At 34.9% G+C, this 22,687-nt stretch overlaps 1 long non-coding RNA gene across 1 annotated transcript in view; it reads right to left on the bottom strand.

Annotated features, from left to right (window-relative positions):
- Positions 1 to 12,503, bottom strand: part of LOC125138202 (uncharacterized) — a 61,786-nt gene extending 49,283 nt beyond the window's left edge. Inside the window, exons 1-2 of the long non-coding RNA XR_007137601.1 lie at positions 12,350 to 12,503; positions 10,762 to 10,814 (exon numbers count right to left, since the gene is read on the bottom strand). This is a non-coding gene — a long non-coding RNA (uncharacterized LOC125138202). The remainder of the gene's footprint in view (positions 1 to 10,761; positions 10,815 to 12,349) is intronic.
- Between the last annotated feature and the right edge of the window lie 10,184 nt (positions 12,504 to 22,687).

Genomic DNA, 22,687 nt, shown 5'->3' with positions numbered 1-22,687 from the left:
ACTGGCTTCTTTCTTTCCATAACTCCTAATAAAGGCCATATATGAAAAACCCAGAACTAACATCATTCTCAATGGTTAAAAGCTGAAAGAATTCCCCCTGAGATCAGGAACAAGACAAGGATGTCCACTCTCACCACTACTCTTCAACATAGTTTTGGAAGTCCCAGCCACGGCAGTCAGAGAAATAAAAGAAGTAAAAGGAATCCAAATTGGAAAGGAAGAAGTAAAACTATCACTCTTTGCACATGACATGATACTATACCTAGAGAATCCTAAAGACTCTACCAGAAAACTGTTAGAGCTCACCCATGAATTTGGCAAAGTCACAGGCTACAAAATTAATATACAGAAATCGACAGCATTTCTATACACCAGCAATGAAAGAGCAGAGAGAGAAGTTAGGGAAGCAATCCCGTTTACCATGGCATTCAAGAGAATAAAATACCTAGGAGTAAACCTACCTAAAGAAACAAAAGACCTGTACTCTGAAAACTCTAAGACACTGATGAAAGAAATCAAAGATGACACAAATAGATGGAAAGATATACCATCTCATGGATTGGAAGAGTTAATATTATCAAAATGACTATACTACCCAAGGCAATTTCTTGATTCAATGCAATCCCTATTAAATTACCAAGGACATTTTTCACAGAACTCAAACAAAATATTTTAAAGTTTTTTTGGAAGCACAAAAGACCCAGAATAAACAAAAACATCCTGAAAAAGAAAAATGGAGCTGGGGGAATCAGGCTACTGGACTTAAGTCTATACTACAAAGCAACAGTCATCAAAACCATATGGTACTGGCACAAAGACAGAAATATAGATCAGTGGAGCAGGATAGAAAGCCCAGAACTAAACCCACACACCTACAGCCAACCAATCTATGACAAAGGAGGCAAGGATATACAATGGAGAAAGGACAGCTTGTTCAGTAAGTGGTGCTGGGAAAACTGGACAGCCACATGGAAAAGAATGAAATCAGAATATCCCCCTAACACCAGACACAAAAATAAACTCCAAATGGATTAAAGACCTAGATATAAGATAAGACACTATCAAACTCCTAGAGGAAAACATAGGTCAAACACTCTCTGACATAAACGACAGCAACATCTTCTCAGATTCACCTCTCAGAGTATTGACAACAAAAACAAAAATAAACAAATGGGACCTAATCAAACTTCAAAGTTTCTGCACAGCAAAGGAAACCCTAAAAATGAAAAGACAGCCCACAGAGTGGGAGAAAATCTTTGCTAGTGAATCGACTGACAAGGGATTAATCTCCAAAATTTATAAACACTTTCTGCAGCTCCATAAGAAAAAGCAAACAACCCCATCAAAAAATGGGCAGAAGAGCTAAACCGACAGTTCTCCAAAGACATACAGATGGCCAAAAAACACATGAAAAGATGCTCAACATCACTCATTATTAGAGAAATGCAAATCAAAACCTCTCTGAGGTACCACCTTACACCAGCCAGAATGGCCATCATCCAAACGTCTACAAACAATAAGTGCTGGACAGGTGGGGAGAAAAAGAAACACTAGTACACTGTTGGTGGGATTGTAATTTGGTGCAACCACTGTGGAAAACAGTATGGAGATTCCTCAGAAAACTGAAAATAGAACTATCATTTGATCCAGCAATCCCACTCCTGGGCATCTGTCCAGAGAAAACCATGACTCAGAAAGACACATGTACTCCAATGTTCATTTCAGCACTATTTGCAGTAGCCAAAACATGGAAACAACCTAAATGTCCATTGACAGAGGAGTGGATCAAGAAGAGGTGGTACATATACACAATGGAATATTACTCAGCCATTAAAAGAACAAAATACCAGCATTTTTAGCAACATGGGTGGACCTAGAAATTATGCTAAGTGAAGTCAGTCAGACATGGAGACACCAACATCAAATGCTTTCATTGACATGTGGAATCTGAAAAAAGGATAGACTGAACTTCTTTGCAGAACAGATGCTGACTCACAGACATTGAAAAACTTATGGTCTCCAGAGGATACAGTTTGGGGGATGGGGGGATGTGCTTGGGTTGTGCGATGGAATCCTGTGAAATCAGATTGTTACAATCATTATACAACTACAGATAAATTCATTTGAGTAATAAAAAAAAATAAAAAAAATAGGTTTTCTTGAATGTGGCAATGGAAAATGCATAAATCACAAAAGATCCTTGAATCTGCATTTAGATATGTAATTTAAGAAAAATTTTGGGAGTTTCTGTCATGGCTCAGCACTTAATGAACCCAACGAGCATTCATGAGGACTCGGGTTTGATCCTTGGCCTCACTCAGTGGGTTAAGGTTCTGGCATTGTTGTTAGCTGTGGTATAGGTAGCAGATGTGGCTCAGATCCTGTGGTGTAGGCAGGCAGGTAAAAAGACGAAATGACAAAAAAAAAAAAGAATAATTTTGCCAGTGATTAAAAATAAGAATAGTGGGGAAGATAAAAAATAATTTTCTTCTACCTGTTGACCTGAAGAAAAACACAGAACATAAGAGTTTTTAGTTTAAGTTTTTATTCAGCATCTCACTGAGGAGTATAGCCTGGGAGACAGCTATTCAGTTAGCTCTCAGGACATGCTCTGAAGAGTCAGGAGAGAGGCCCTTTTATATATGTAATTTTTTGGCTGGAGAATGCTTGCATACATCTTGGTAAAAGATTATTGCTTATCACAAAAAACAGATATCTCAAGTTAATGATTTTAGTGCTTGGCTAAGTATGGGAATATGCGGGAATCTGGAGTCACTGAAATTCTTCCCAGATATGCATCTAACTATCTCAGGGCCTGTTTATTCAAAGCACGGATTGCCTCATTGTGTTTTTCATCCTGAATTCATTTTCAGAGTGCACTGTTATTGGGCAACTCCAGGAAGTTATGACTTAATCCATGAAACTGGCTGCTGAGCAATGTTTTTTTGTTTAATTGTTAAAAAAATGTTCTTGGCTACTTTCTTGGCTGAGACATACTCACTGCCCCACATAATAAAAGAAGGTTAATAGGAGACACATCTCTTTAAATAGTAAGTTCAACTAAAGATAAAAGATGTTGGGGGGGGTGTCTATCAGGAAAAGCACACTAAACAAAGGTAGGGTTTTAATTTTTGTTTGTTTTTCTTTTTATGACCACACCTGAAGCATATGGAAGTTCCTGAGCTAAGAGTCGAGTCAGAGCTGCAACTGCTGGCCTAGACCACAGCCACAGTAAAGCTGGATCCAAGCCACAGCAAAGCAAGATCCAAGCCGCATATGTGATCTATGCTGCAGCTGGATGCAGCAAAGCCGACCCTTAACCCACTGGGAAAAGCCAGGAATTGAACCTACATCATCATGGATATTAGTTGGTTTCTTAACCCACTGAGCAACAGGGGAATTCCAAGGGTAAGTTTTTTATGCAGATTTAGTTTGTTGGTTTTTCCATTGATAGAGTTTCTAGAGGTTTAGTGTACCTTCTCTTCTCAACAGAGGAGGAGACACCCTTACAAATATTTCCCTTATAATTGTAAACATCTTTCACAAAAGGGTAACTTCTCAGTTTTCAGAGCTTTTCCTATGTCCGCTCTTTCTAAAAACAATCAACCAAAAAAAAAATCCTTATACCCAAGAGGCATATTTTAGGGAGACAAATTCTACTCACCTTCATAGCATCCTTTGTACAAAGATATAATTTAATATTTACACATATTAAAGAATTAAAGGAAATAGTGCACTTACTTCGAATTTTTAATTTTATGATTTGAATAAAATCTGAGATTCTATCCTATGATTTATTTCAGATAAACCTTAGTAGTTTGTATTGTAAGGACAAATATAAATTAAAATAAGAGGCTTAATTCTTCCTGTTAAAAATGAGGGAAGAGATTTTCTTCCCCTTTTTCTTGGAGCATTTACCTAGAAAACTTGTAATTGCAGTACTTTCTTGCCTCTTTGGAATGTTTATAAATCCTTTTGAAGACTAAACAGGCCTTCAGTCAGTTGGCCTTTTGTCAGCTTTATGACCCAGGAAAGTTTTTCTCCACAACCTGCAAGCTATCTCTTTGAAATGCTAGCATCCAGGGAGAAAAAGCATTCCTATCTCTTAGCTTCTGTGAGAGTAGGAGCCTAAATTCTTGGTGGCCACCTTACTCCTGAGATGCAAGCTATCTCTTGTCATAAAAGTGAGAAGTTAGTTATTCTTCCAGATAAAACTAATAAACTAACACAGATAGTCAATCCAATTATCAGGTAAAGTTAGTATGTGTGACTAATTTGCAGTCAATTCCTCTTAGTTAAGGACTAGTTATTGTTTATCTTAAAAACCTTAATATAATGGGTTCTATCTGCTTGGCTATGTAAAACAATGAGATTTCTTTTGCCTTTGCAACTTCTCAGATGATGATCTGAGATGCTCATTACATTCTGGTATAATGTTTATTCAGTAATAGAAGGGTTTTCCTTCTGTACAAACTTCATGGAGAGGATCTCTGGGTTGCAAGATGATTTTGTTTTTAATTATATTTCCTTGACAGTATTTAACCAGAATTCAGATTTGATTTTCTTGCTTTGGATTTTCTTCCCACTGTGTCAATTCAATCTTAAATATTGCTCTGGGCATGATTCAGATTCCTGTACTAGTTACCAATTCTTATTGATACAGTTGCAGTTTATCTTCATGATCTTTCATTATTCATTGAAGATAATTGTGTGCCTTATAGCATGCCACTTGTTTCAAATAAAGCAATAAAGCAAGACATAAAGAAGAAAGCCATCAGGGGAATTTTAATATTTTTTAAAGTAGGAAAGCAAACCCTTTAGATGTTTCCATTTTTAAAAAAGATCCATGCAGTAGTGTATGCGATGTTTTAGGCAATAAAAATAGCATTGTTTGGCAACATTTATTGCTAAACTAGCATTGAAAGTAAGTGTAAAACAAAATACTAGTTAGAATTCTATCATTCCGTTTGTGTAGGAAATAATGTATATCATAAAGGGTTTATGCATATTTCTATTAAAATAGCATCTTCTTTTCAAGGAAAACATGAGGAGACAGAAACTTTTGGATTTCCTGTAGAAGTAGTCACATTAAAATAATAATTCAAATAACCTTGGGGTTGGTCTTAATCAATGGTTTCATTAGACATTTCTCCATCTGCTATCATCACATACATATGTGAGTGAGAAAACCTATTCTCTGAAGCGACACTTTAATAATTATTTTTAAATCAAGTGCCTGGATAGAAGGTTGTATATCTTCAATTTTGCAGATATTTTTAAAGACCAATTAAAATACAAAAATATATTTTCATTCTATAAACAGCAATGATTCTACCTTTCAAAACAGATGATTTTTCTTACTGTACTAAATAGACTTAGAATAATAGCTATATATCATCCATAATGCTTTTCTAAATTTTATAATTCTTGCTGTGTTTTTGTTATAAAACTGCACATGGAGACATAAAAGTAAAGCCTAGAACCTTCAGTTCTTTAATAGAGTTAAGAAATCAATCTTAAAGCATAGATTTGATTTTCTAAGAAGTTGAAAGAATAGCATATATAATCCAAGTATTCTTAATATCTGATCTCTATGCTTTCCAGGCCTCTAAACGATTAGGTGTTGAAGGTTAGATTGGATGCCATTCAAAAGACAATTTTCCTCGGACTGGCAATAATATCACAGACTGGCCTAAGACCTCAAAGTCATAAGTTATAATCAATCTATCTTCAGAAAAGATGTCATATTATAAAAATCTCTAAGGTTAAAGGAAGAGATCCAACTTGCATTAAACATATTTTATCTCCCTTGTTTGAGGAGAGGTATACAGCAAATTTTCTATTCTTATTTATTCTGAAAAATTTCATGATGAGTTAGTTGATTGTGAAACATTACTTTTAGGAGATTCACATATAAACAGTGATTTACACTAAGTATATTTTTACATCCAATCGCATTTCACTGATGACATCAGTGTTCTAAGTGTTGTACCAACTATATCTGGGCGCTAAATCAAAGACTGTCAGGTTATACTACTTACTCTGATTTATTTACTCTGATTTACACATCTAGATTTTCAGATGTGGCTTTGGTATCATGCTTAAGTATAAAAACTTGGAGGCTAAATGGAATCACAGTCCTCTAGAATTAGAAGGATCCTAAGAAATGTAGTTTGTTTCTTTTCAGTCAGGGCTACATTATCTCAGACATGTGAGAATATGTCCAATAATATTTTCAAGAATAAAAATCCATTTTAGTGTGTAGCACCCTTGAGTCTAAGGGAACCGTTCATATAGTCAACTCTGCTACATAAGAAATTGTTTTTCACTTATTCTTTCTTACATGGAGTGGAATTTATTGAAAGCTTGTTTGATACAGTCTGGGGCAGTTAATAAATTATAGCCCTCAACTTGTGACTTTCCTATTTTAATACGTATATTACCTTACCTTCTTTTATTTTAATCATGGAAATAAATATGCTTAATTTATTTTTCAAGATGCATTTTAATTTTAAAATAATATTTGGATTTCTAATCATATTCAGGTAGGTATACTGCATTTCTAGAGAAGTCATAAAAATGTTTAAATTTCCTTTTTCTTTTGACTTAAAGAGTTCTTTTTCTAAAAGGGATAAACTTAATGCTTGCCTCACTATTTAAGTTTTTGTTTTGGTTTGGTTTTTTTAGTAAAATTAAGTGTACTCTAGTGTTTAATGTTTATTTTTTAATTCTCTAAATTAAGACATTTTTGGGAACAAAATGTTTTTCATTTAGTAAGAGTCAGGTCTACATATTTCATAACTAATACTTTTGAATGTATAATTATTTTAAGACTTCAGATATTAAATAATTAGTCTTACTCTGGTTCATACCATGACTGATAAGATTCTTTTTCTCTAACATCTTCAACTAGATTTTATGTTCTGATCTTATGGAGGCTAACTTGCTTTTATGTCATCAACATGCTATAAAGAGTGAAACATTTATTTATTTAGTGCTACCTAACTTACTTTCATAGCAACCATAACAAAAGAGAAAAGAACTTGGATTAATCAAACTAAAATATCAATGGAATTTTTAATCTGCTGCGAACACCATAGTGGGGACTACTTAGAGCCCCTAGTGTTGGCTCCTGGGCTTGTTATAATTCATTCCCCAGTGCTCCACTGGGAAGGGCTTTAAGCAGTTTTTTTTTGTTTGTTTTGTTTTTAATTAATTTATTTTTTTCCCGTGTGGCTCACGGCATAACTATTTGGCGTTGCTTTAAGCGGTTTTTAAAAGTTGTTTTATTTCTTTTCTATCTAAAATAACAGTTGCTGGATAGTAGTAATGGCTGGATCCTTGTTATGTCCAAAGTATAAGAGTAATTAAACATGACTATATCCTTTTCCAAGGCTGGACAGGAAAGGACCTCATGTACAGGTATTTGTCTTGGGGGAATGTAACTGATTAGGCAAGCACAGGGGAGTAGCAGCTGCATGGCGAACAGGGAAGAACTATGAGGGGACATTTTAAATAAGAGAGGGAAAAAAATCATGGTCTTGGAAACTATTAACCATTTTATGTCTGAAATGGGCATAGATGTTTAAATATATGCATGACTATAAATACCACAACATTATTGATATTCACATCTGAATCGGATATGCATTTCACACCTAATATTTACATTATGATTTCATTATTACTATTTCAATTTACATTATTCATTTTAAAGGTCATTTTATATATATACATATAGTTAGATATTTTTATAGCTTCCATTCTGCTTTTGCTAATGCACATATCAATAGGCAAAGAGGAAACTATAACAAATTTTCACTGTAAAATATGGAGAAAATTAGCTAAGATTTTGCCCAGAATTAATATCATTAATGACATTGTTTCGTTAAAAGTATCTCAAATCTACAATGCTACAGGTACACAATCCCTTATCCACAATGCTGCAATCCAAAAGTATGAAAATCAAAAATACTTTGAAACTATTTTTAAATAGCACATTTCCCAAACGAATATCACTATTTATTGTGTTTACCTCCTTTCATATTTTTCATTGCATATATATTAAGGTTTCATTACACTGCAGAGTGCCAACCCCTCTGTGAGAATTACACAATACACAATATATGCATCAAATTAACCTTATAAAACTTGATGACTTTAAATTATGAAGCATATCCAGGCCCAAAGGATTTAAATGAATAACTGGAACTTGTGCTATTTAAACCAAGGTGAGACTTTAAACCCTTCTATTCTGAAATTTCATATCTTAATGTATTCATACACCATCAACTTGTTATTGAAGGTCATATAGAAAAACAAAACAAAAAAAAGCTGGAAGGTGGTTAGAAGTCATGCATTACAGTCATAAGCCTTCATTTTTAGCAAAAGAAACTGCTGGCCAAGAGAGTAAATTATTTTGTTTAAAATCATGCAGCCAGTAAATGAATGATGAAAGGACTGAATGCAACTGTCTGTTCCACTATGACCTCCTGTAAATTAAGAAAAAAAAAAAAGTAGAGGGTAAAAACTTGCTATGGCAGCAGCAGAAGAAAAATGTGGTAAGATTCTGCAATTCAGTTGGGGAAATGGTGTTGGAGCAATTGGTTAGCCATATGGAAAAATAGACTTTAACCTCTACCTCACATCATACACAAAAATCAATTCAAGATGAATCATGGTCCTAAGTGAAAAAAGTAAATCAATAACAAACTTTGAGAAGAAAACATAGGATATCGTCTCTCTTACATTACTATAGACACATATTTCCTAAGTAGAATAAAGAAAAAGCACTAACCATATAAGGAAGACAAAGGGTAATTTTGACTTTAAAAAACTCACCAAATTTCTTTTTATAAAATGACACTATGGATAGAGGAGAGACCAAAATACAGGACATAAAAAATGTCTACAAACGTCTGACAAATCTATCAGGAATACATAAGGAACTACTACAAATCAATAAGAAAGATAAATCATCATATTAAAAACACACACACACAGCTGAATTCACTTCACGAGAAAGGGTATTTGAGAAAAACAATAAGAAAATGAAAAAGGGCCCTGAATATTAATCATCAGACATGTCCAAATTAAGCCGCAATAACACAGCACATACCCACCCAAATTGTGAAAATTAAAAAGACAAATAATACCAAGTGCTGCCAAGCTTGTGGAGAAACTGGAACATTCCCTCTTTCTGGAAGGAGTGTAAATAGGTACAGTCACTTTGGAACATGGCAATATTTGCTACCTTAGATATACATGGATAAATCTCACAGATGTCATAGTAGGTGAAAAAAAAAAAAAAAAAGCCTAGACAAAAGTGAAACTAGTCTATTATTTCAGTTATATTAAGTTCGAGACAGGGCAGAAGTAATCAATTGTGATAACTTTAATAGCTGCCCTGGACAACACAAAGACTGGGATGGGTCTCAAGAGAAATTTATGGGGTAATGAAAATATTCTGTATCTTGGTCTGGGTGATGATTAAGTGGTTACGTCTGTGTTCAAACTCCTCCTTGAGCTCCAACTAAAAATTAGTCACATAGAACACTATGGGTTTTTTTGGTCTGTTTGTCTTTTCTAGGGGTGCAACCGCTGCAGCAGATGGATATTCCCAGGCTAGGGGTCGAATGAGCTCTAGCCGCCGGCCTATGCCAGAGCCACGTCTGTTACCTACACCACAGCTCATGGCAACACCAGATCCTTAACCCACTGGGCGAGGTCAGGAATCAAACCCGTAACCTCATGGTTCCTAGTTGGATTTGTTAACCACTGTGCCATGACGGGAACTCCAACACTATGTTTATAATGGAACTAAATGAAAAGATGGGGAAAAAAAACAGTAGAGAAAAAGTTCATTTTTTTTTTTCTGGCCCCACCCACCCCTCCCCATCCCCACCCTCGGTAATCCATTAATCCACTTGCTGCCTCTCTTGGTCACAGAGATTTAGTCTCATCCCAGAAAACCAGATTCAAAATCCAAAGCACGTGGACATTTTCAGAAATGGAGATTTTCAAAGAACCGAGAAAAGAGCCCCTGAAATCCTGCAAATGAAGAGTGGTCTCCTGCTCCTGGAAATCTGGGAGGAGTCAGGGATTGGATTGGCCCATCACTTTTTAAAAATTTTCTAATCACTTTTGCTTCTTTTTGCATCAAACATATACATGGAACCACAGAAGCAAATCCCAGCAGGCTCACGTTATCCACCTCGGGGGGTACTGAGCACACTGTAGGCACCTCCAGGAGTACTTAGCACACTGTGGGTGAGAACCATGGCGTGCCAGGTACAGAAACCTGGGCTCTGATCCTGGAGGGATCAGACCCTGTCTTCAATTTGATTTTACCTTCTGGATGGTCAAAGCCCAGGGAAGTCCCCCCAAATCCACATCCTCTACAAAAGGATTGCAACAGACCCCATCTACCTAAAAACCCACTGTGGACAACCTTTTCTTATTTCAGACCATTTCAGCTCAATATCCTTTTCAAGCAATGCTCTACCTGTCTTCCTGAAAGATCCAAAGGGTGTGGCTGAGAACCTTGGTTTAAAAAAGAATGAACCACATCATGGAGGGTGGAAACATTCTTTTTATCTCACAGAAGAGTCCAGCAGTCAATCAGAGTTAATATGGGGTTCAAGGAAGAGCCAGAAGGTCTCTGAGCTAAGGCATGGCGAGTAGACACCCAAACTTTTCAAACATGCCTCAATCTGTCCAATTCTCAATTGCCCTCAGTACACATTCTTGCCTATAACTTACCTCCGTAGAATCCTCTTGGCTTCAGCCTTCTGGAGTCTGGGAGGGCTTCTAAACTGTCAGAGAAAAAGTTCATTTTAATTCGAAGTTCAAGAACACTATTCACAGATGAAATGGAACTTGAACTAAGCATTCATTCAATAAATGATCATTATGCTTCTTCTATTTGCCAGTTATGTGTTAGGTATTAAGAATACCTGGAAAGTAAAACAGTTGACACCTTCAAGGAGCTTAGACTAGTAGTCATGAATGATGACTAGATGCCTTACATAAGAAGGAAGATGATTCCAAGCTGGACAAATGTGTTGTAGTAGTAAATATGGATGTGTGTGAATTATTTAAGAAATGAAAAATAGTTCAGTTTGATGGAACATAGGTTTCATTTAATAAATGATATTCCCAATCCACGTTTCTCTACATTCTATAGAAATATTTTCATTGTCTTGTCCATTTTTCTTTGTCTTGTTCTTTCTTTCCTTTTTTTTTGTTTTTTTAGTTACTTTTTTTGTCTTTTTTTTTTCAATACACTTGAATTGATTCCCAACCCACACAATTTATATTTTCTAATGGGCTCATTATATTACTGTTATAATCATATATGACTTTCTGTATCACCAGAAAGAGAAGATTTAACAGGATTCTAAATTCCTAAGTAACTGCCAAGCTGGATGTCAAAGAGCGATATGCACAAGGGTATTTGGAATTACTATTTCAAATTACACAAAGTGTTTTCACCCTGAACTCCAGTGTAAAGCTCTTATCCTTACTGAGTCAGTCTGGGATGGAGGATGGACAGTATGTGGGCTCTGATGATTCTTTTTAACACTCTAGCTTGAGTCATTGGTCTCTTTCCCCAAAGCCCATACCCTGATTCTGACCTCAGGGAAAAGAAGGATTTCTTCCTAATGTCAAAACAAAGTTGGTGCATTCATTCAACCCCAGGCTGTCTCAGAGCAGGAAAAGTCTTAGAACCACAAAATAGCACAGATTAGTAGTTGCCATCGTCACTTTGAAGATGGAGAGATTTGGATTCCAAGGCCAATTTTGTTACCTGTTTGACCTTAAAAAAGTTGTTTACCCTCCTGATCTTCAGTTTCTTCTTTTATAGGTAATATATAATACTTACTGAGTGCTTATTGTATGGCAACAATTATTTAAAGCACTCTAGATATTCACTCATTTAATGCATGAAGCAGTGGAATGATGAATTCATTTTTGCCCTCATTTCACAGATGAACAAAACTAAACACAAGGCATCTTAACAATTTTCCCAAGGTCCCATAACTTGTGACTTAAAGCCTATTTTGAAACCTGTCTGGGTCCAGAGTCCACATTTTTCATGACCATATGAAATACTGCTTTATGAAAGCGAGAGTTGAGACATAATAATACTAGAATTATTTCAAAGATACATTCAATTAACATGTAAAGTTCTTAGAAAGTTCCTAGCCTCTAGTAAATATTTCATACAAATTCGTATTTACTATCATTTTTAAGTGAGATAATATTATTATCTAATGAGGCTTGACTAAAATGATGCATGTGAATAACTTAGAAGTTTAAAATGTTCACATTATTATTATTATCTTACCAGCTATAAAGGACAGTGTTCGAAAAAGGTTTACCAGAGGGAATACAGACAGGTGTCACTTCCACATCCCAGGCAACACAGGAGCAAGGCTCACTTCCCTTGCTTGCAGTGGTGGCAGTCAGAAGGAAAAAATGGGCAGAATCCAAAATGAGCTCATTCTGTGAATTAAGAAGGAATGAATCTTCACTTGTACCTAAGCCATCTACCCCCCAGTACTGTGGCCCCATAGTGCCCTTGATCATTATCATTATTATTATTCTTGGAGTGGTGAGAAAATGGGGGGGGGTGCTAAGCACCCTCAAGTCGTTGAAGTGTATCACTAAATGGAAGAGAGAGAGACTATTTTTACAGTTGTACATGCAGAAGACACTGTGGGAGAACATTTTATGCTATTGTCTAATCCAGTGAATCAGGCAGGCCTCAAGTACGTTTTTTACCTATAATTTCAGTGCTGAAATAACATTCTAGGCCAGAGAAGAATCTGTTCTTCCCTGGGAATCCACATCAGCAAATGAAAACAAATAATTCTCTATCTCTATAAATGCTGCTCTTGCTCAGAGTGAAGGGATTTCAGCCTAAGAAATGGAACCAGACGCTATGAGATGGAGGCTCTAAGGCATCACCTTCAGAAGAAATCTTAATAACTGAGAGGCTGATTTCTTGTAAATTCCTAATTTACAGAAAACAGAGACTTAGCTCCTCCATAACGAATGTCCACAAGAACATCACCCCATCCTCAAGCCAGTGAATTCACTGCTTGCACTAGGCTGAGGTATCACATTTGCACCGACTGCTCATAGATACAACCACACCACACCCTCAAAGGACCGGTAGCTTAGGGCGGTTTGCCTTTTCTGGATTGCAAATCTACAGTCACACTGAATAAGCTTCCGTTTCTCAAATCATTAAGTATCTTGTAAAAATGCATACTTTGAAATAAGGCCTCTCTAAGTGACTTCTAGATGAAGGAATAAGTGGAAGGCCGCTTAAGCTTATTATAGAACTAGAGAAGTATGCCATTTTTTAAAATTGCGCTTAAGAATTTGAGAATAAATAGACCTACAAGAAAATACTTTTTTCTCAGTGGGCTAATTAAATCAGGTAACGTCTGCAAACCAATGGATACAATAGTCTAGGCTTCATTCTTAGTACCTTTTCTTTTTCCTTTTTTTTCTTCCAATATTGAATCCCTCCGCGCGTGTCCTGCGCACCCGCCACGCAGCTCGGAACTTTTACTCCAGTACCGAGAGCCGAAGACTTGGCGCCGACTTTGAGGAGAATCCACTCCCGAAGAGCGTAGGGGGCCCAAGCGGCGGGATGGTGACCCCTTCCCTCGTGAAATTGTCTCCCTCAGCAGAGGACTGTGACACCAAGATGAATTTAATGAAATTCCGCGAGGTACTGGGAAAAAAAAAAGTACTCTCTTTTGAGGAAACACTGTGCATGAGGAGCATAGAGGAGAAGGCGTGAACGTTTCAAGGAAGCTGAAACTAAGGTGCACCTGGAAGGGAGGCTGTCCTTAACTAGCAAAGGGTAAGGAAGTTCTTTTCAGCTTCGTATTCCTTTCTCCTTTTGCTAGAGCTAAACTTGTTAAATTATGTGAGTTTTCAGATAACGCTTTGGAAAGCAAAATCTTAAGTATTTTAACGAAGTTCATTCTGCTACAGTCAACTCTTATGTTTTGTTGTTTAATTGGAAAGTACTTCTGACATAGCTAATCCAAAACTCTCATTAAATACCGGCAGTAAAAGCTTTAATGCCAATCATGCAGAAACTATGTGGATATGACAAATTGTTTTTAATTATCATATAAACATATTAAAGCAAAATTTCATGGCCAACAAATTTAAATAAGATGAACCAGTTTATATTTATGTAAACAGATATCAGAGGTGCATTAAAAATTAAACATCATCAAAATCGTTCTTATTAGTAAAGTTATGTCCCTTTCACATTGAACTAAAAAATTATATATTGTCATTTTTCTACTAAATGTTTCTTACTGTTCATAGATAAAATTAGTTAATTCCTATGATTTAAAACTGTTAATTAAACCTTAGGATATTTTCTCCTTTTAAAATTTAATATAAAGTGATAAAGATATTGCAAAGAAAAGATAATTAGTTATGATATTAAAATTTTAATGATTGTTCTGGGCTCTCATGTAAAAAAGATCATGGAATGAAATATTTATAACAAAACAGCTCTTCCTCCATCATTTATTTCATCAGTTATATTTGTGGCCTGCTAATCCAATCTTGAGTCACTTTTCTAATTTATGTATGTAATTTAAGGAGTTTAAAATTGGCCTAGTGGCTATTTCAATACCTGTCATTTCATGGATTGTGAGGTTACATGAAAAGAAAGTTGATGAGTCAATGGTATGAGTCATTTTATTAAAGCCATAATTATAAACCACTAACTTATATTCCTTTGAAAAACTTTTGGAATCCTTAATAGTTTAGATTGAAAAGATGTTTTTATAGATAGAACTCTTCTGTTCTTGGAGTTGCAGTCCACAGACTTGATGATTTTAAATTTCTACTTCTGTAACACCATGCCATTTTTTTAAATAGAAAAGCAGATGAAATCTATTATTAATGATTTAGATTGTCTTAGTTTGGAAGCTGTTCGTTAGAATTCAGTTACATGCTTTGGGAAGTTATTTTAACTTTTGTTTTTAGAACCATATGTAGTAAATTTATCTTCTCCCACCAATGTAGTAAAATTTTGGTAAATAGAGATCCAGGAGCAGATTCTGCTTCCTTTCCTAAGAAAGGTGTATGTTGGATTTTAGCTTGAGATGTAGGATAATTTTAAATAGAGAATAACATGAAACGTTGTACCATGACCTGGAACCATCCATATGAATGCCAACACATGTATGCAAAACACTCTAAAACCTGTATTGTTTTTAATTATTTTGACTCTGTAATCTAGCAATATGGAAATGCTACACTATTTTCCAAAATCAGGGAGCTGGTTAGATGCTGATAACATTTCTATCTCAAAATCATTACCTTATACGATCATTTTTTTCTATTTGACATTCAAACAAGTAAAAAATATGAAATAAAAATCAAGCCTAACAAAATATGTTTTATAATATTTCTCATGTAAATACAAGTGGCTATGGAATTAGCTCTGTGGAATTTATGTTGCTATTTGTTTTCTCAAAATATTGACCTCTGCAGCCAAACTCCTAATTGAGTGGAGAAACAGACATTTCAGACAGTTTCGGTTTCCCCAGGGTGTAACTCCTGGCTGCCTTTGTTTTCATGTATTCTACATGCTAGAAAGAAGGCTTTCATGATAATTGCTCCATTATCCTATATATTGGTTTCTTGTTCTCTCACAAAATTAGCATCAAAGATTGGTGAAAAATTGGTAGTGACAGATTGTCAAGAAGTGTTGTGGATTGCTTTATTGAACCCTGTCATTCACCTTTTATTTGTTTGCAAGTCACAGAAATGGATTTTGAGGTGTATGCTGTTTAGCTTTTTTTGGTACATAGTAGAATCTGAAAGAGAGCCCTTATCTGAAAACAAATTATTAATTTTAAAGTGGATTGTGTAAGAAAGTGGAGATGGAACTAAGAAAATCAGTAGGTATTACTAAAAACAAACACATACTCTGCAGTTCTGGATTATTACCAAATACTAAAAATTTCTGTCAGGTTCTGTAGGGAATTAATTGCATTGTTAAGTTGGGAATTTGAAGAGCGTTTAGTAAATGTATTTACAAACATGTGGCAAATTATAGCAAAATTTAAGGAGATTTTGTAGTAATCTGGGATACCATTATGACCCATAAACTTGAAAAGTAAGGAAAAGATGAAGTTATAGGAATCAGGAGAGATAACACTTTGACATGATCTGTGATCATCATCAATTGAAGCACATAATAGGGCAGTGAAAGAGCAATGGGATGGGTTCCACAGTCTTTCTCTTTCTAATGTCCTGCTGGTGTTCTTGGCTGGATTCCACTGGTAGCCAGACAACAAGGAAGTTGGTTAAACAAGCAGGGCATAAACAAGACACAACAGGAGAACATTCAACACAGTCTGTCTACAGCAATTTATGATGGACTAATTAAGTGTTTCTCTTTTTTAAACCAACTCTTGTAGCCTCCAGTGCAAATATAATATGTCTTGATTTACAAAACAACTTAGAATATATGATTGTATCAATCCCTTAAACTTCCTGTAGATAAGAAATCAGGTAATGCTGATCTCATTTTGCAAATCTTTCAACTGCCTAGTGGAAGACATTTAACTTGCAGGTGTTAGAACTTGGGTGCAAACTCGTCTTCTATTTTTAAGCCTAGTATTGTTTCCATTAATTTCCAATTATGAAAAATATTTGAGAGTATTTATTTTCTTCCTATAAAAAGGTAAATGATTATTTTTTTTGACAACCTTAGGCATCTGCCCTCAGTCAGTAAACTGAGTGTTTTGGTACATGGTCATGGAACCATTTTAGTTAAACCATTTGAATGTAATTGACGTTTAATCAATTAAGCTAATGGTTTATAGATTCAGTTTTAATAGTGTTAAACTAAAAGATAACTAAAAGATAAACTAAAAAGGAGCCTTGAATCCAAAAGAGGCTCCTTCATCTTCTTGAACAATACTAGAGAATTTATATTCTGAAATATAGTCTAACATAGTGATTATATTGTGGTTATTGTTATATCTGAGGGAAAGGAATTATTTTATTGTATATTTGTGTATTTGTTTGGGCTTTGTCTTTGTAATACCTAAGTGATTTAGTATGAAGTAGGGCAGAATCTGTTGCAAAATTGCATTGAACATTTAATAGCAGGGAGATGGTTTCCCATTTGGGGGTATGTATCCTTGATTAAAGCTGTGTTTTATTGTCATCATCACCACAAAAGTGTTCTGAATATGCAGCCCCACAGTAATAATGGCTCAGTATGACACGGTGGGCAGATTCCTTGGTTACGGGTAGGAGCTGAATCCTTTCTCAACCCTGGTATTAGCAAATTATGAGTGAGTGTTAGGTTCTCAGATTTATAAAGCATATTTTATGAAAGCTCTGGAGTGGAGTTTCATTGTCTAAAAATTATCTATATCTCAACTGTTCTTTTGTTTTAGAATTGTGTACTTAAGCACAAAGTATTGAATTTGTGTAAAAATGGCAAATGCTTCTTATGTGTTGTTTAAAAATAAGTAAAACTGACATTAGTTCTAATCCCTGCAGTGAGAACTTGGGTCCAATAGTTAGTGCCTTTGTCTTATGTTAATTAGAAAGTACACTTTCATTGGTAGCAGTAGTATAAAGGACCACTAATTTAATTTCTTTTCATATTTTTCATTAATTTTACATGAAAGAAAAATTATATGGTAATGAAGTAAAGGCCTAATATTTGAATTTGGTATAAATAAGTATATGTAACTCTCTCAGTAATTAAGAATAAATATGTTATGTTATACTAGGTTCCAGTTAATAAAAAACAATGTATTGTTGAAAAAGTCAATTCAAATATTAATTTTTATTGTGTTAGTTTTAGTAAGGCCTAGAAACAGCGTTAATAATTTTAAAAATATATTGCGTGTGAAACTATGTAAACACTCTTAAATTAAACTGGATTTTTAGTAGAGCACTGACCAAGAAATCATCCTCTAGACACTTCTTTTTAGTATCTAATACATTTTTAGTGTTAAAACATTTTGCAAAAATATTTACTGATTTTAATATGCAAAATTTAGTTGCATGTAAATATCAAGAGTATTGAATTTAGTTTGCAGGATTATTTGTAATTATTTCTAGGTGGGTCACTCTTTAGAGAGTTATTATCTATGTAGATATTATAGAAGTTGGGAAACATTTCAGATCAAAAAGGAAAGTGGAGTTTATTTCTCCTTCAACCTAGGGAGTGTCCTCTCTGAGGGCGGATTGGAGCTGTCCTAGCTGTCTGTACTCACCATTTCTCATTTTGTTGGTTTTCTTTTCAGAGAAATCTCATCCTAAGTCTCAAATTATGTTTTCAAAGCCATGTACAGGAAACTCTTACCCCACGTATCCCAAATGCATGACTTAGGACTCTCTAAGTCTCTTTTTCATCTCCATTCAGCTGCTCTTTTCATGATTTCTGTAGCAGTGCACTTCAAGTCAGGGTTTCTTTCATGGCATTCCTTCTGGTTAGAACACATTCCTCCTTTCTATTCACCCTTAAAACAGTTTAATGGGATTTTCTTTCAAAAGCTTTCCCACAAACCTGGCCCCATCTGTACCTTGCGTTTTCTAGTCTACCCTCCAACCCGAGAAAAAACTATTAGGTAATTGTCATATTTGTGTTGGAGTCGTCCTTAAAGTTAAATTCCATGAAGGCACAGATTTTGTCAAATTTGCCATCATTCAGATTGGTGCTTGATACTGATTGGGCTTTTTAAATGAATGTTTGTCTCTTTTCCTTGAGAGTGTGCTGTGTTCTCCTTAGAGATATTTTCTTTTACTTACTATAGATTCGTTAGACTTGGAGGCTTTAGACAATTACTAGGTAGTTAAAAGTTTAACTCTTTGAGCTGACCAGAAATAAATTTTTGTGAGGGTGTTTAAGATTATGAAGTACATGAAATAGTTGTAAACCTGTATCATGCCCCTAGTTTAAAAAGAGAGAGAAAAAAGCTGAAAAACAAAAAAAACCAAAAACCACAAACCTCTATAACCACTCACAAGTATTATGGGTCCAGAAACGCCAGAGATTACACTGAATTTCTGAGGAGAAAGTTGTCTTAATTCTAATTATCTTTTTTTGAAATTCACCAAAGAAAAAATGCATGCTTAATAAACACTCATAATACTTAGAGTTTTTAGATGGAATACTTTGTACAGAATTTACTCTTTTTTTATTTCCTCATAGATTTCACACCCTTGCAAAAACCTAGGGACAAGTGCTAAGTCATTTGATTTATTTAACTCTGAATTTCTTTGCTTTAGGATTATAAATCAGACTCTTATTGTCACTTTAATGCAAAAAGGGTTCTTTTGTGTTCATAATATAGATCAAGATGTGATTTAAGTCGAATCTTGTCAAGGTAACTCCTTTTTAAACCACGAGAAGAGACTTGGCTGTAGCCCAAAACTAATGGGAGTCATATTTTATAATAAAAAGCAATATGTTAGTAATAGAGGCTTTGCTGCTTCTTGCAGTCTCCACAAGCACAAATTCTTGTCAGTTTTCACAGCTAATGCATTTTTTTGTCAAGTCATAAGCACTTTTAAAAAGCCTCTACTTAATATTGTGGAAGACAGAAATTCTAATTTTCCAAAGGAAGCAGTGAAAATAGAGATCTTAGCCTGGAGGAATAAGATATAAGATGCCTGACTATCAAAGGAATCTCATTTTGAAAAGAGAGACCATCAGAGAGTAGAATAGTGTGAATATAAAATCGAACAAACTTTCAAATTGAACATAAAGGGGTGTCATATTGCCAGTACTTTCCCTCTTCCCCACATTTTATAAAGGGATCCTTCAACTAATCAAATGTAAAAAGATGACAAGAAGTAATTTATGTTGTTCACATCCACTGTTTAATGAGTCCTGGGAGAAATGAAAGGTAATTTCACTCGTGTTTGCATATACTGCAGACACTTGTCACACATTGCTTACAGCTCTTGTAAGGCTACTTGTCTGTAATGTAGAGTTAGATATTGATGTGAAACTATTGCACAAGTTTCAGGAAAGCTAGTTACTTAACTTTTACTTTCTATAGTTGCCAATGTTGAGAAAGTCTAAGTTAAGCTGTGTAAAGGCCAGTGTGAGCAAATAAGTCAAATGGGGGGAAGTCACATTAAAAATACTGATTACGTAAAAAAGGCATCTTCCTAGGAAAGCTAGTCAGTCTTATTAAATTTATAAATTTAATGAAAAAGAAAGGCTAATTCAATTTACAGCTTTAACTTAAGGAAACTTAACTTTATTCTTCAATTTTTACATAGTACGTGAGATTTCCAAAGCTCTTATTTACCTGTGAACTTCCAAGGTTTTCAGAGTTTCATCATTTCAAGGACATTCATGTAGCTTTTCAATATTTAGTTTTGAAATATGCAGATCCACTATGTTCACATTGTTAGTCCTATCTTCATGTGTCCATCCTTCACAGGGGTGTCACAGATGGAGATGAATAGTATTCTTTGATGTCAGTCTGGCCTTCTTCAGAAGTATCATCAGTGGCTTAGTAGATGCGATCTTTTTCCTTTGCTCTTATGTGCTCTGGAATAAATGTATTATGTCACAGATGTCTTCCTTTTGATTTTATCCTTGAATTATGTGATAATAATGTTCTTTATTTACATGACCAAATTCCAAACAGCAATTAAGCTGCTTTGGACATTTTAACATAATCTGTTACTTACCTCTTATTATTTTGTTCTTCCCAAATGGGTTTGCCCAAATGGGTTTGTGGTCAAAATGTTTTTAATCTATCTTCCGGATAGAACCCTGAGGTTCATAAAATTTAAATAAATGATAAAATCAGGATATTAATATAGGTTATAACTCCAGTGGGCTTTTCTCCCTCACAAAGCTAACTCAAATTATTTTAAAGACAAAATCATCAACTTTTCTTATGATTATATACTTAATAACTGAAGAAGCTCTAAGTTTTAATAAGAGTAATAAAGATGAGTCTTGAAGAGAGTTAATTGATACAAAAATGTACACGTGCTTGTTATTTTCTTTTTAAAAGAACCATTGTTTCTAATAAAACATTTCAGTAGAACCTGAAACTGTATCTTTACTTTTCACCTTAATTTTTCTTGAGCAGGAATAGAGAATATATGCAAAAGAAAACATGTTTTAGACAAAGAATCTTTTATCATCTCTGAAGAGGTACTTAGTTTCATTCACAAATAATCTGTTACTAGGACACACGATATCACTTTCATAGGCCCAGACTACCAAATTCAGCATCTTATTTAGGTCATTTCTATTGGAATTTTATTGCTTATGTTACCTAGAAATTGAAAATTATTGAGTTAATATATTCTGTAATTTTTCAGATTATTTTGAGTGTTTTTATTCTTGAAATCAGAAACTATTATTAAAAATCATTATTATTTTTTTTAGAAAAGAAGTTTGCTTTTGATAAAACCTGCCTTAACATGTATTTGTTGTCTACTAATACTCTCCCTAAGTAATCTCATCCATTCCCAAGGATTCATCTACCAGAGACAGACTGAGAACTGTTGAATTTCCATCTCCAGCCTAGAACTGTCCTGAGCTACAAGTTACATAGCCACTGCCCCACTAGATCTCTCTCTACTTAGGCGTCTTAAAGAAGACTTAAACTAATAGACTCATGATCCCTTGCTACACTCTCTAACTAGCCCCTCCTCCAGTGCTTTCCATCTCATTCAAATATATCACCATTTTTCCAGTTTCTGAAGATAGTAATTTTGGAATTATTCTTGATTTGTCTTTCTTCTTCACTTTTCTTCCGTTTATCACCAAATTTTATTGATCTAAACCCTTCCCCATTCTGTCACCTTCTCTGCCGGGGTCCAGCCCCAGCAGCCAGGAGACAACGAACAGGAGGAGAGGCTACAAAAGACGTGGAAAGAATTGGAGCCAACTCCCTCAGCAAATGCTGCAGATGACCCGTTTATTGAAAGGAGAGCATCAGCTTTTATATATTTTACTCTTGTGCATGATTATACAAAACAACAATATGTGCTAATTTATTATTCCAAACTATTCTTTTAGTTTTAGATTTTAAATAAAGATTACATAGAAAATACGTACAAACTGTACTTTATTCTTAGAAAATAAATGAATAGCAAGCAGAATAATAGGTATCTAATTTTTGCTTCAGTAAGATTTGGCATAAGGTGATAGACATTCTTGCCTCAAGCTGCCTATTGTGCTCCTATAGCAGGCATGAGCAGCCATTAATGGGGTGTGGGGTATTCACATGTGGCTTGCTTTTGAGGTCAGGCTGACCTCAGACCATTAGCAGGTCATGGGAATATAAACTGTCTTATATAAACTTTATCTATATAGAAATCTTTATTAATTATCACGTCTATATATCAAAGAATCTTGCCAATTATAAAAATAATAATTTCCACCTGATGGGTCTCAACAGGTAGCATTTATTGTGGAAAAATATCTCGCCTTATAGTAGCCACAATTGTTGGGCCATGGGCAACACCCAAATCACCCCCTAATCTATCTCCTTGGGAACGGACCAAAGTCCAACAAAATCCCCAGGCTTATGTGGAAGTTCTGCGTAATATTTACTATTACTCCACTGAAGGGAAATTTCCCATTCTTAGGAGAGTTCTTTATACATAGTTCAATTGTTTTCAACCT

The sequence above is a fragment of the Phacochoerus africanus genome, chromosome 10 (assembly GCF_016906955.1).
Source record: "Phacochoerus africanus isolate WHEZ1 chromosome 10, ROS_Pafr_v1, whole genome shotgun sequence".
In the NCBI taxonomy this organism is placed as follows: domain Eukaryota; kingdom Metazoa; phylum Chordata; class Mammalia; order Artiodactyla; family Suidae; genus Phacochoerus; species Phacochoerus africanus.
The sequence above is the reverse complement of the archived record's forward strand: the minus strand, read 5'-3'. Positions and strand labels throughout refer to the sequence as shown.